The sequence below is a fragment of the Galeopterus variegatus genome, unplaced genomic scaffold (assembly GCF_000696425.1).
Source record: "Galeopterus variegatus unplaced genomic scaffold, G_variegatus-3.0.2 Scaffold101, whole genome shotgun sequence".
Lineage (NCBI taxonomy): Eukaryota > Metazoa > Chordata > Mammalia > Dermoptera > Cynocephalidae > Galeopterus > Galeopterus variegatus.
Window position 1 is genome coordinate 523336 of NW_007726212.1, and position 14261 is coordinate 537596.

Below are 14261 nucleotides of genomic sequence, written 5' to 3' on the forward strand. Positions count from 1 at the left end.
TATAAAATTGATGTTATAAAGGTGACTTGATTCTTTCAGAAACAAATCCTTTCAGTAAACTACTCCCCTTTCTCTAAATTTGCTTTCGGATAGACTATAAAGACACGTGTGACCTGCCATTCTCACCTCCAAGGGTATCCTGAACACTGAATTTGGGAAGATACTTGGAAATTGGACCCTTGGGAAGGAAGCAATATCATATCATCATTATAAGTTTGAGCCCTGGGCCGAGCCTGTGGCGCACTCGGGAGAGTGCGGCACTGGGAGCACAGCAGCGCTCCCGCTGCAGGTTCGGATCCTATATAGGGATGGCCGGTGCGCTCACAGCGCTCACTGGCTGAGCGCAGTGCGGCAGGTCTCAAAAAGGACAAAAAAAAAAGTTTGAGCCCCAAAGTGATCCTTGTGATCTCACCTCTTTTTAAATTCCTCATGGGCCGGCCCGTGGCTCACTCGGGAGAGTGCGGTGCTGATAACACCAAGGCCCCGGGTTCAGGTCCCATATAGGGATGGCTGGTTCGCTCACTGGCTGAGTGTGGTGCTGACAACACCAAGTCAAGGGTTAAGATCCCCTTACCGGTCAAAAAATAAATAAATAAATAAATTCCTCAAACACAAGAGGTTAAAAACCCTGGTTTTAGCTCCTCACAGGGCTTGTCGAGATTGAGGGCCAGAGCACACCAACAAGACTGTTCTCGTGCTTGCGACATAGAATCACCTACGCGTCATCATCTGAACGGTCCTCTCCTCTGGTAGGAAACACCTCAGATTTGTGTATTAAAAATCACTCATGCTGAAATGAACCCCTTTCTTGAACATCAAAGTCATCTCCCAGGGTGTTGGGCAGTGGAGCACCTCTTGCCGGATGCTGGTTTTACCCTGGGCCCTGGAACGTGGTGTTGGCACTTCCCCTTGATCTATGTAGCGGGAAAGATGTCCCAGAAACAGTTTTTTCTTTTGGAATACATAACTGTAGAAATGAGGTAGCTTCAACATCAACTGCATAAAGTAGCAAGTACAGGATTGTCTTGTTTACGGTGTGATTTGGAGATGCCGGGATGAAGGTTTCAGGGGGACCATTTATTCTCATGCATTCATCATCTGGCTTCTGCTTCTACGGACACTGCCTTGTACATAATTCAGACTGTGAATACATCTTTTTTATAAATTCCTTTCAAATTCTTGGTAAGATCTAATTTTGATAGATGACTGCAGATTTTCCCGTATTTGTCAAAGGCTGCATGAATCAGTTGTGCTAGTTTTCTTATGTGAAAGTATTATGATGTGTAACTCTGAGAACTGTTTAGCAGTTATCAAGAAACGGTTTAGAAACAGAAATGCGTTATTTCTATCCTTCACGCATGATAAAGTGGTACGGATTACAGCAGGCCGCACCTCTGAAGGGTGCGATATTAAATCTGTGTATAAAAGTCTCAAAACAACCATTCTTAATACTTAGTTTCTGAAAAATGTTTTTTCTAGAAACTTCCACATTAAAGATGGTCAAAACAAATTACAGACTTACAGGACATGTATATAATTGTTATAATACAATGCAGATATTTCACGTGCTAGAGCATTATCCTAAAAAGAAATTATTACGTAGGTGACACTAATGGAAGAAAGCAACATTACTTTTATTGGCCTGGCAGGTCATAGAATATCCTCTCACTCCATCTCCAAACTCTACAAAACCTTTTGTTCCTAAGCAGTGAATAACATGAACATTGCTGGAAATGATTGCTCAGAAGTAAGTTGTGGCAGAAAAGCCACAGTTGGCCATTGTCTTCAGAAGGAGCAGAGAAGAGGTGGCGGCGTTCCTGGCTACAGCAGCTGAACGCATCAGGAAGCAGGGAATGTTCCTCCTCTCTTTCCTTTGGGAATTGGAGGCACCATGATTTGTCCACATCAGCTTGGAGAAGCTTCTGATGAAAATGAAGAAGGCTCTTGAGCAGGGTTGAGCAGCAGCAGTGGCGAGGCAGGACTTCCTGCAACACTAGGTTGGCACCATAGTTTTGTCAGGCCGTCCCATGCCACTCTCTCCGGGGCCTCTGTGTGCTATGTGGGGAGCAGCGTAGGAAAGGGTTAAATGTGAAGTGACAGCATGCTTGAATACAGTGTTGAATGGGAATGTAGAGTAAACCACAAATGTCAAGGTTTAAAGTCAGAGTTTTCTCTGGAAATAATGCTTTGAATGGAGTTTGGAAAGGGAAGAACCCAAATTGTCCAAGAAGGCAAAGACTAAATAAAACCAAGATCAGAAAGGTGAAGGGGATGACTTACCCAGAGGAAAACCCAATTAGCTAACTAAATCTGTCTCCATGTTTACTTAGAACCTACCTCCTTCATGAAAATGATTTGTAGAAGCCATAGAGGAGGATGACCTAATCTACCACGCAAGCCTTTCACCATGTGGCGTCCCTGGGCTTAATGAAGACTGATTCCCTTCCATGGGGCTGGCCCTTCTACGGCTGGTATGCCGTGCCCTCTAAAGGTGAGAGATGGGAACAGCCTAGGGACCAGATTAGTTGGAGTCCTAATTCTTGGAAGAAGGGATGACACTCTTCCTGCCTCTATTTATTCCTAAATTATCTTAATTATATAGTATTTGATATAGACTGTATATAACCTAAGGCCAATTTCTCATGCAAAAGAGGAAAGCATTTTCTTATCCTTATAGGGTAAACCCGTAGCATGCTTCAAAGGTGGAACTGCAGGTGACTCATTTTCTTGAGTAGCAGACTAAACGCAAGGATAGATGTACAAGGATAAAAAAAGTAGAAACCGGCTGGCTGGTTAGCTCACTTGGTTAGAGCGTGGTGCTGATAACAATGTTAAGTGTTTGATCCCTGAACCAGCCAGATGCCAAAAATAGTACATAAATAAAAGTGGAAACAATACTTGGAGCTAGATGAATATATTCACACTACATTTAAACACCTGAATTTGGGGCCGGCCCGTGGCTCACTCGGGAAAGTGTGGTGCTGATAACACCAAGGCCACGGGTTCGGATCCCATATAGGGATGGCCGGTTAGCTCACTGGGTGAGCGTGGTGCTGACAACACCAGGTCAAGGGTTAAGATCCCCTTACCGGTCATCTTTTAAAAAAAATAAATAAATAAAATAAAAATAAAAAATAAACACCTGAATTTAAGTGAGTTCCTCAAGGACCCGTGGCTCTCTTCTATGCAGTGGCTCCCACAGTGACGGACATAGAGTAGTGTCTCAAATCCCAGACAAGGAGATTGAGGAGATATGGTTGGAAATTTATCTTGCACTTAGGTTTTCAAAGACTTTTGTCCACCAAGAAACCATGACTTAGGTAGTATTGTTTTTTCTGTTTACTGATCAGATTTATCTACATATGTCACAAAGTAGCTTTAAACTTAATTGTTTAGTGGGTTTTAACTTATATGGGCTAGATGCAAATGTGTAGTTTCTTCAGATTTTCTGAAATGTTGAAATGGCTTCCATGCCATCCTTCTGCCTTGGTGGAAATCTGCTTGGGAGGCTTGTTTTGGCATTTCCTACCCCAGCTTCCTCTGCTCCCTTTTCCCCATTAAGGGATCTTCTCTAGAATCACCCAGCTAGGTCATTGGGTTAGAAACCTTTATCAGGCTTGAGGACTGTAACACCCCAGTGGGAGAGGAAGGGCTTTCTGTACCTTGGGGAACTTGCACAAGGCCCAGCACAGTCTGAGGAAACAGTGAGGGGTGGCAGATGCTGTCCTCAGTCACAAGGGTGTCTGCTCTTTAGGGCAGAGCTGGGAGAGTTGGCTAGTACTTCACATTTTGTGAATGTGGCTTCTAGCACTCACATTACGTCTGTGGACTTAAGTCCACTGGTTTTGTTTGGGATCTTCAGCCCTGGTCAGAACCTGACAATGAAGCCAGACGGCACAGGTTAATGCACCTCGATGGCACAGGCCATTTGAACGGGCAGTGTAGGGCACTGCCCTCTAAGCCAGGGTGCCCCTTTTGTGTCAGATGGCGATGTCCCCAGAGCTGCCTGCTCTACGGAAGAGGCAGGGACGTGGGTTCTCACGCTGTCCACGTGTGATTTGCCAGGCCATCAAATCAAAAACAACAAAAAACAAAAACAAACAGACAAACAAAAACCATAGAGCACAGGCTTGTAGCAACAAGATCAGGGGTTCAGATGCCCTTACCAGCCCGCTGCGGGGAAATAAAAAAAAAGTTTCACATATTAAGATTGGTAGCTATGGAGAGATTTGGTTTAAAGTTTTGAAGTAAAAGCTAGGCAAAGGAGAAAAATTAGAACAAGCAGGAAAAACAAATTTGAAATGGCATGCTCAAAAAAATTTTTTTGTTGTTTTGCTTGTTCCAGTTTGGCCTGTTTTCCTAACTGGCAAGGATCGAGATTCCCCCTTTCCCCTCTTGTGCTAAGTGATGAAACCGGGCCCCCAGAAGGGTTTCTCTTCAAAGCTTTTCTTTTCTTCCTGGTGCTTATTTCCGTAGCCTCTGCAAACTTGAGGGTTAAGAATAGAGCTGAGTGTCCCTCGGGTTTCTCTCGCTTTCTTTATCAGCCTTTGTGAACAAAGGCGCTCGGAGAGGCCGAGCTGATCACTATCACGTGCTCTCGCTTACAGACGACCGCCTCGTCCCCGTGAGGGGCCCAAGTCAGCTGCGTTAGTGTCCCACTGACGCTTGGCTGAAGGGACTGCCTGGAGGCCGGGTCCACCACGGAGCCCTGACACCTGCGCAGCCCACCCGTGAGCCCGTCCCCCACCCCCGCACACACCCGCGTCCTGCCCTCCCTTTAAAAGCCCTAAAGTGTGGTGGGTGGAGGCGGCGGGCTGGCGCCGTTCTCCGTCCGGAGGTTACAAAATCCTTCTTCCCGGCGCTGCTTGTCTCACTGATGGGCTCTGGGCCCCGGAGCGGCCGGTGGGTTCATGAGGTCGTCACAGAAATGCTACAGATGACTCTGCCACTTGTCGTGGACGACACCTGAGGATCCTCAGATTAACCCACGCGCTCCAAGCATGTGCTAATTGTTGCATGAGCTGGTTTTTAAGTCAAAATACACTTTGGTAAACACTGTGGTAAGAGGCGGGTGATCGATCTCTCACGCAGGGAGGCCCCTTCCAAGTCCCCGCCGGAGCCGCAGCGCCACCAAGGCCGGGCCGGGCCTTGACCTCCGCTCCTGCGGGCGGCGCCCCAGCTCCTCGGCGGGGAGCAGGCCCCGGGGCTCGGGCAAGTCTGGCCCCATCTCCCCACCGGGCACTCGGCCAGCCCAGATGTTTCCGCGGCCCCTCCCTTGGGCCCACGTCCAGAACCCCCGCCTCGCCAGGCTGCTTTGCCCCGGGATGGTGCCTCGGGCTGGGGCGGGGCCGCGACCAGATTCCTCCTTCCCTGTCCCTGAGGTTTGACGTTTCTAGTTCGCCACCCCCCGCCTCTGTCACCCTCGGGGTCTGCAGACTCTCCTCTCTGCGCTCTGCACGGGGAAGCTGGCAGAGGAGGGACGATGTCTCCTCCCCTCTGTAGTGTCTGAGCCGCAGGGGAGCTCAGGCGGGCGGGGAGGGGGGGCAGCGGGAGCGGGAGCGGGAGAGGGCGGCCGCCCAGGGCCTCTGCGGTGCTGCCCGAGCGTGGGGCGAGGCTGAGTGTGAGCGCCGTCCCCACCTGGCCTCCTGGGAGTTGCTCAGTCAATGGTGAGTCAGGGAAGGAACGGGCGGGCGAGGGTCTGCAGGAGGGGGTTTCCATGCAGACTGATGTAAACAGGGCACGCGTGTAGGAATATGTTTTGAATAGGAACAAACATTAACCAAGTCTGGCCCTTGTTTACGAGGCTGTGCGGGAGCCTAATCACCTCGTGTTTATAAACAGGTGGTCAGGATCGAATCCAAACGAGATTCCTCTCCCAGGCATGTTTGTGACATCTTGAGAAATGTATAGGTTTGTGCAGGGTCAATGTCACCACGTTGAATGCGGGAGTAATAAAGGATAGTGCAGTTCCTAATACCCCTCATTTAACCAAGACAAGCCCCAGATTTTGCCCCATAAAACCAATGTTCATTGAGCACTTACTATGAATATGTCCTAACACTATGCCAAGCCCTGCACAAGAATTATCTGGTGTCACCCTCTCCCCACCCTTTGAGTGGGGGCCCATCACCCATTGTACAGATAAGAATGGTGAGAAGCCGAGCAACACGCCCGGAGTCCACACGGCACGTAAGTGGGACAGGCTGCCCACGCAGGGCTGTCTGGGCAGAGGGGCACTGGTCCCCTCTTTTGGTTGAACTGTATCACCTGTCTGGGTGGGCCTGTTTCCTCCTCTGTCAAATGTGGAGTCTGATGACATTTTTCAACTCTCTCTAAAGCTGCTCAAAGGATAGGAAACAGAGACCCTGAGGGTCTAGGACAACTCCAAAGTGGCAGCCTCAGGCAGAAGTTTCTCTGGAGTTTTACTTCTTCTTCTTCTTTTTTTTTTTTTTTTCTTTTTTTAAAAGAAAAGATGACTGGTAAGGGGATCTCAACCCTTGGCTTGGTGTTGTCAGCACCACGCTCAACCAGTGAGCAAACCGGCCATTCCTATATAGGATCCGAACCCGCGGCCTTGGTGTTATCAGCACCGCACTCTCCTGAGTGAGCCACGGGCCGGCCCTCTCTGGAGTTTTTAAAAAACAAAAAGTTTTTATTTCATAACGTATTTTTTTGTTGTTTTATTTGGTAAAATACATACGACACAGAATTTAAGTGTACGGCTCAGCAGCAGTCAGCACATCACACTGTTGTGTAGCCATCGCCACCTGCCATCTCCTAAACTGTCATCATCCTGCACTGAGACTCTCTGCCATTAAACAGTATCTCCCCATTTCCCCTCCCCCAGGCCCTGGCAAGCCCATTCTACTCTTGTCTCTCAAATTTGACTACTCTAGGAACCTCAAAGAGTAGCATCAGCCAGTATTTCTCTTTGTGACTTGCTTATTTCACTTAACATAATGTCCTCAAGGTTCATCCATGTTGTTGTATATTTGTTTTAATGTAAAAATGACACCATCATAAACCATCACCAAAAATATTTAACACTTTCTCCCCACACACACACTCCCAATATTAAAGTTGATATTCCCAGAAGCTGTGCCTTAGCCATTCGGTGTCTTTCTGTGTCCCCAAGATCACATGCCTCAGTGTGAGAAACACTGACCGGCTAGTGTTACAGTGTGACGTCAGGGTCTGTGCTGTGTGGAAGCCTGTGCTTAAGAGTGTTCATGGGCATGAGCCACCTCCCATCTGGGACGATGCCGTGGACCACAGTCATGGCACAACCATGGTGGGATTCCAACAGCCCCCCCCCCACCACATTATGTTAATGTTGCTCATTATTGGACTCCCATTTGCTTTGTAGTTGTGTTTAATATGTGCAGGTCTACACCCCCTTTTTTGCAATTACAAAATTCAAAAAACTCTGAAAACTGAAAGATTTCTTGCACATTTGTCTGTAAGATCTGACCTGAACTACTGTGAGGCCATTTAGAGTCTTGATTTATCCCGTTTAGGTGAATATTTATATGTTTTGCTGCAGAGCTATGTGTTGTTTTGGTTAAAGAGGGCTTCCAACTCTGCTGGGGGTATCATGTAACATGCAGTTTAGTAACTTTTTTTTTCAGCAGCTGACTGATATGGGGATCTGAACCCTTGACCTTGGTGTTAATTTGGTAACTTCTAAAATCTGAAAAATTCTCTATTCTGAAAACGTTTGGCCCCAATAGCTTCTGAGGAGATACTGAGACCTGGATATATACAGTAGGATATAAAAGCTTTAAAAATAAAGAGCTTAGACCTCGTTTTATGTCTATACATCTTTAAGTAGCATTATACTCTAAAATGTATTTCAGGGGTCCAGGATAACAGATCCCAACATTACTGAAGTTAGAGAAGTACTGCAAAAACATGAAAACTTATTTCCCCCTCATTTAAGTTAAGCTTTGGGAAATATTGACCTAAAGGAAGAAACTGATGCAAAATATATAAAACTGAGTTTATTTGGGCCAAGGTTGAGGACTACAGCCCGGAAGACAAAAGTTCAAGTTGCCATGAATATATTTTCCGCTTGGCACCAGTTGCAAACACATTTTTAAAGGGAGAACTTTGAGGGAGGTTCTAAAGTTGTTTGCTGAGAATTTACATTTTACATTTGTTCACTAAAATAACACGTCAGTGATCGGTTATGCATGCTCTTTGCGTCATGAATTCCACGAACAGTACAACAAGGCGAGGGTCGTATTGTACAACTTGTGGTAATATTTGGGCGGGTTGTATCCATTGGGGTGGAAACTAGTCTGGAAATGGTTGGCAAACCTGCCTTTAGCAATCACCCCAGACATGTGTGAAGGGGCCGTGACTGAGCTCCATGCTCATATCTCTCTGGGCCCTTTAAGTTTAGCAGAACTTACATTCCTTAGATGGCTCTGAGCTCCTTTCTTTCTTAGAAGTCTTTTAGAATTGCGAGGCACTGGCCCTCTGACTTTCTGGGTTGTGTTTCTAGGTATGTGGCAAAAGGCACAGGCTGCTTCTGTGTATATCCAGATATGGAGACTGAAGCAGCAGAGGAGATTTGAAGAGCCCCAGGAGTGTGGTGGAGGGTAAGACCAAGAGAACAGGAGCTAACGAGCCTTGGCTGCCAGCCTCTGGGGCAATCAGTCCAGAACACCTCTCCCTGGCATCCCCCCAGGGACAGCAGCAATGGAGCAGGAGACACAGAGCCTGACAGGCAGGATAGCACAAGAGAACAGGGACTTGCCCACTCTCTGCAACCATCTGAGGCCCCAAAGCCATGGCCACTTGGCCACAGGACACTGGGCTTGCTCTCGAGGCAGAGGCGCCCATCCAGAACTGTAAGGAACAGAGAAACCTCCAGGCCTATGCTCTGCAGGCTGGCCTCACAGCCCACACCGACTCTGTGGGTCTGGGCCCCAGCCCCTCTCCTACTCAGGAAGCGAGGGTGGCTTCTTCCCACCAGCACGAGGAGTTCAGGCAGTCGGCCTCCTTGAAGGAGACTAGCGCAGGTCCTTGCAGAGGAGTGCGCTCCCATGTGGAAGGAGGGGCTGGAGCTGCCGGGTGGGTCAGTCTGGCGAGATCATCAGGAAAGACCCTTCCCCCCCATGTCCTCTGTGCTCCCGCTCGCTCGGGTCTCCTTCCCCAGGGCCGGTCCTGCCTCAACTGTTTCTTCCCACAGCCTCACCCTCCTCCTGGTGCCCTTTATCGCGATCTGACTTGAGACAGGGGCAGATGGGCTGGGTACAGATTAGGCCCGATGTCACTAAGGGGACATCCAGGAATTCCTGTTCTTTCTCTTTGGATGGCCCTGTTATCTGCAGGAAAGGTGGGAGGAGCTGTATTTCTGTCCCAGCTTTAAGGATAAAACTCCCTTCCAAAGTCCAGGTGGCTTATCTTATGACAGCCACTCTTCAGACCTACTAAGCCACTTATCAGACCTACTAAGCTCACTTGGTGGTCTCATCTGGTGTTTCCAAATGCTGCATTAGACATGCAGCAAGAGGGAGAAAGAAGACTGAGGTGGCATCTGGAAGCACAGCATAAGTCGAGGGGCAGACTGGGACCGAGTGTTTTAACACTCCTGGGCTGCCCGTTAACTCGGTTAGAGCACAGTGTTGCATCACCAAGGTCAAGGGTTCAGAACTCCTTACCAGCCAGCTGCACCCCCCAGCCCCAAAACACTCTCCTTGCCCTCCTTCCCCAACTTTGTTAATTAATTAGCGACTATTTATTATTAATGACTATACTAAGAGCAATGGATATATGTGTTGGAGGGTGGGGAAAAGTTAGAGAAATAAGTATGGAAGTCCTCAAATGTGAGATGATCTGTCTTTTTCCATTTGGGTTCCTAGTGGGCTGTAGCATAGGTTCTGTAGCACAGGACTTTTATAGTAGAAATATCTCAATATTCAGATTGTAAGATTCAATTTGGTCTAAATTAACACATAGCGCTAGAGTGCAGTCCCCTACTACAATGTAAACTCCCCAAGGGCAGGGACATCCTGATGTGCTGGTTCCTTGGCTTGGGAGAGCTGATTGCGCATTTCTTCTTAACTCTGTGTCTACTGACATCACCTTAGTAGCTTGAAAACAGCCACGGTGGGAGCGTTTACACCATGGAAATCGATCAGTGCTTTTTCTCCTCCAGAGAGCTGGTTGTTAAACATTCCCCACCCCTGGATGGGTCTGTCCCCAGCTTCTGGCACAGAGTAGGCTCTCAAATATTCAGGGATTGAATAAATGAATGAACAACAACCACCAGACAAAAGAGAAAGAGAAGTAGCATCCTCTAAGTTTAGTTCAACAAATACCAGGTGCCAAGTGCTGCAGGGAGATAGTGCACATGAATTTTCTCAGGGGAGCCCGGCATCTGAACTTCCCACCTGGGGAACCTGCCAAATCCGTTTCTCAGGTCCCAGCTATCAGGGTGCAGGCATGCTCCATGCTCCTGTGGGGTCTGAGACTACGAGGACCATTCAGGGTTTTTTCTAGGGGTGACATGGGTTGGTGTTGCCTAAAAGTGATGGTGGCAGTAGTGCAGTGTATGGCAGGATACACCCTAACCAGAACTGTTCCCGGGCCACCATCTATGACAATGGCCTCCACCCATTTCTGTTCCTGATTCTCCAGCCTTCTGTCAATTCCATGAGCTCCCAATGTCCTTCCTCTGAGCAATTTTTGTTTAAGTTGACTAAGTCCTTTTCTGTGGTTTGTAGCCAAGGACCCTGTGGGTCAGTTCATGTCCTCCAAGTAGCAGACACTAAGATGGGATGAGATGTGCAAGAGATCTGTAGGGGGAAATGCCTGTGAAGATCAGTGGGACAGAGAGGCGCAGGGAGAGCCCCAGAATGTGGTGCAGAGAGAGCCAAGGCACAGGGCTGGAGGCTGCCAACCAACTGTGCTTCTCACATGCGCTCTCTTTTAGGTGAACCTTCAGGGCCACCACAAATCTCTAGTACAGGGTATAATGATGAAAAAGATTTCTGGGCCGGCCCGTGGCTCACTCGGGAGAGTGTGGTGCTGACAACACCAAGTCAAGGGTTAAGATCCCCTTATCGGTCATCTTTTTTTTTTTCTTTTTGGGTCTTTTTCCGTGTCCGGCAACGGATCGCAACCCTCAGTGTTGCCCCCGCACCGGACCGGGGACCGGCAACGGGATTGCAACCCTCAGTGTTGCTCCCGCACCTCGCTCAGCCAGTGAGTGGGAACCAGTCTGTATGTAGGATCCGAACCCTCGGGCAGGAGCGCCGCCGCGCTTCCCAAGCGGCGCACTTATCCAGTGCGCCACCGGGCCGGCCCTCGGTCATCTTTTAAAAAAAACGAAAAGAAGGGCCGACCCCGTGGCGCACTCGGGAGAGTGTGGCACTTGGAGCGCAGCAGCGCTCCCGCCGCGGGTTCGGATCCTATATAGGGATGGCCCCGGTGCGCTCACTGGCTGAGCTCGGTGCAGCCGTTCACGAAAAAGGACAAAAAAAAAAAAAAAGATAGATTTCTTCCCATTCAAAGCTCACAATATAGAGGGAGAAAGAGAGACAAAGATCTCACTGCCGTAGTTCAAAAGTGCTAGTGCAAACCCTGGCTCCCTGGAGCGCAGGTGTAAGGGAAGGCTTCCTGGAGGAGGTGAATCCTGGGAGCCCAGAGGCTCTTGTGGTTTTGCTCCCTCTCCTCCCTCCAGCCTTCCATCCCACCCCAACCTCACAGAGATCTGGCCACTTTTTTCTCAGCCTTGTCCCTGAATCTGCAATCTGCAAAGTGATCAAAATATAGAGAACTAAGGATGCAGGTGTGGGGAGCATGGGGCACCTAGTAGGAGCTTTATGGAAGCCAGTTCCTTCTCTACTCCACTGGCTTCTGTGGGAGGCTCAAATGAGCATGTTGAGGGTTCAAGAGTTGACATGATTTGACCGAGTCACACACAGTGAGAAGCAGAGCAGGTGTCCAGCCAGGCCCATTGGCCTCCAAGGGCTGTGCTCCTTCTGCCCCACCAAGCTACCCCGGCCCCCAAATGGAAGGGGGTCTTTGGTGCAGCCGGTGAGTGGCATAGGGCCAGTGCAGAGGGGAATTTACAATAGGAAGGAAGCTCTTATGCTTTTCTCTGGAATCTTCTTTCTAAACCACCATATTTTGGCATATCAGTTATGTGCTGGGTACTGTGCTCACCATGTCCCTCTGAGGTAGGCAGAGGAGAACCTGAGGCTTGGAGAGAAGTTCTTGCTCAAGCCAGTGATGAGTAGAGCCTGGCTGGTGGGTCCAAGGCTGCCCCTTGACATGGTGTGTGGGTTCTGCCTCCCCAACCTCTGGGTCCTCTTGCAGCTGGGTGAGGGGTAAGAAATCATGGGTCTGGGTGTCTGAGAAGAAGGGATCATAGGACAAACAGGAAAGATCAGAAGGTGAACTCCTTGGGCCTCAGCTGCCCCCACCCTGCAGCGGGAGAAGTATTTTCCTCCCACTTAACAGGGGACCTTTGACCAAGCTCAGAAAAGTCCCAGCTGGTGGGGGCAGGGAGTGGGGCTTTTTGAATAGAAGAAACTATTTTCCTTTTCTAGAGTGGCTCTGGGTAATTCTACTCCTCTTTCTCTGCCAAACTTTATCTTTGCCTAAGAATTCACACGACTCCCCAGGGACCCCTGCTACACAGCTGCTGCGCCTCCTCTCTTCATTGGTAGGTGGGAAAGGAACCTGATTTCAAATGTTTATGCTTTAATGAACATTTTTTCTGAGCATCAGTGGTGGCTCAGGGAGATGAGCTTGTAGGAGGTCTGAGAGGTGTGGGGGTCTGAAGAGGGACTGAGCTCCCCACTGGTGACTTTTCTTTACCCACATGAAGCCAGGGGAGAAGTAATTGGTGCCCGGACAGGCAAGGAACTGGTGGCAGAAGAGAATTGAGGAAGGGGACCGGCCTTTGTGACCTCTCCAACTCCCCCGTGCCCAGGGCCAGGGCCATTTTCCTAGGGATGGGTGAATTCCAGTTTCAAAAAAAGGGATGGCAGGCAAGGAGTGCCTTAGTTTAGAAAAAGGACAACCAGGAAAGGAATTTAAATTTATTACATTTATTGAGCCCTCATCTCAATGCCAGTAGTGCCCCAGGGACAGGTAATGGGGACGCAGGCCTTGCCCTTGGGGGACTCACAGCGGAGTTAGGGAGACTCAAATTCTCACCCAGAGCAGCAGACAGGGACAGACTGAGGGAGCAGGAGTGCAGCACCTCTGCCTGGGCTGGTGTGGGGAAGGCTTCAAAAGAAGGCTGCATTTAGGCCGGCCCGTGGCTCACTCGGGAGAGTGCGGTGCTGATAACACCACGGCCACAGGTTCAAATCCTATATAGGGATGGCCGGTTTGCTCACTAGCTGAGCGTGGTGCTGACAACACCAAGCCAAGGGTTGAGACCCCCTTACCGGTCATCTTTAAAAAAAAAAAAAAAAAAGGCTGCCTTTGACCTGGGTTTTGAGGCATGGGTAGGAGTTCGCACGGTAGGATTGGGAGAGTGCATGCTAGACAGTGGGAAAAGCTGGCTGGGAGGTGGGAAACATAGCGCGTGTGTGGAGAAACTCAGCAAGTACAGAATTCCGGGGTGGAAGAGAAGGAGGCGGCAGCACATGGAGGTGTGTTGTGTGTAGGGCAGGCACGGAGAGGAGCGAATTTGGCATAGAACTGGAAGGCTTGGGCAAGGGGAAATGGGATTGGAGAGGTGACTGGCACAGACTCAAGACAGGAAAGACCGGGTGCCGCAGAGTGGAGGATAAGCCAAGCCATGGCACAGACCCAAGGGGGTGGAGGCGCTGGCATCTCTAGTCACCATGGGGACCTCTCCGCGGGGGCACTGTCCTCGCACAGGGATTGGGGATGGGTGTCAGCAGGGCTGGGCGGTGGGAGATGGGGCGGGACTAAGCCAGCCAGCCGCGGGGAGAGAAAGTCCAACCCCCGCGGGCGTGAGCTCCCGTGCCGGGCCGGCGCTGCGCTTGGAGTGCTCGTGGGGACAGGTAGGCAGGCGGAGGGGCAGGAAACCGGCGGCGGCGACGGCGCACCCCGGGGCTTCTGCAGGAATTTGCCCCTCCTGGCTCATGGCAATTGCGGTGTCGGAGAAAGTGGGGGGCCCCAGAGGAGACTCCACCTCCGGCTCTCCCCGCTGAGGTGGGTGCCGGGCCGGGTCACCGCTCAGCCCTGCGCGTCCTCCGGCCTGGGTGGGAGGTCGCCGGCGGGAAGGACACGCGGAGAGCCGCCGGGGCGGGGGCGGCGCGGGCCCG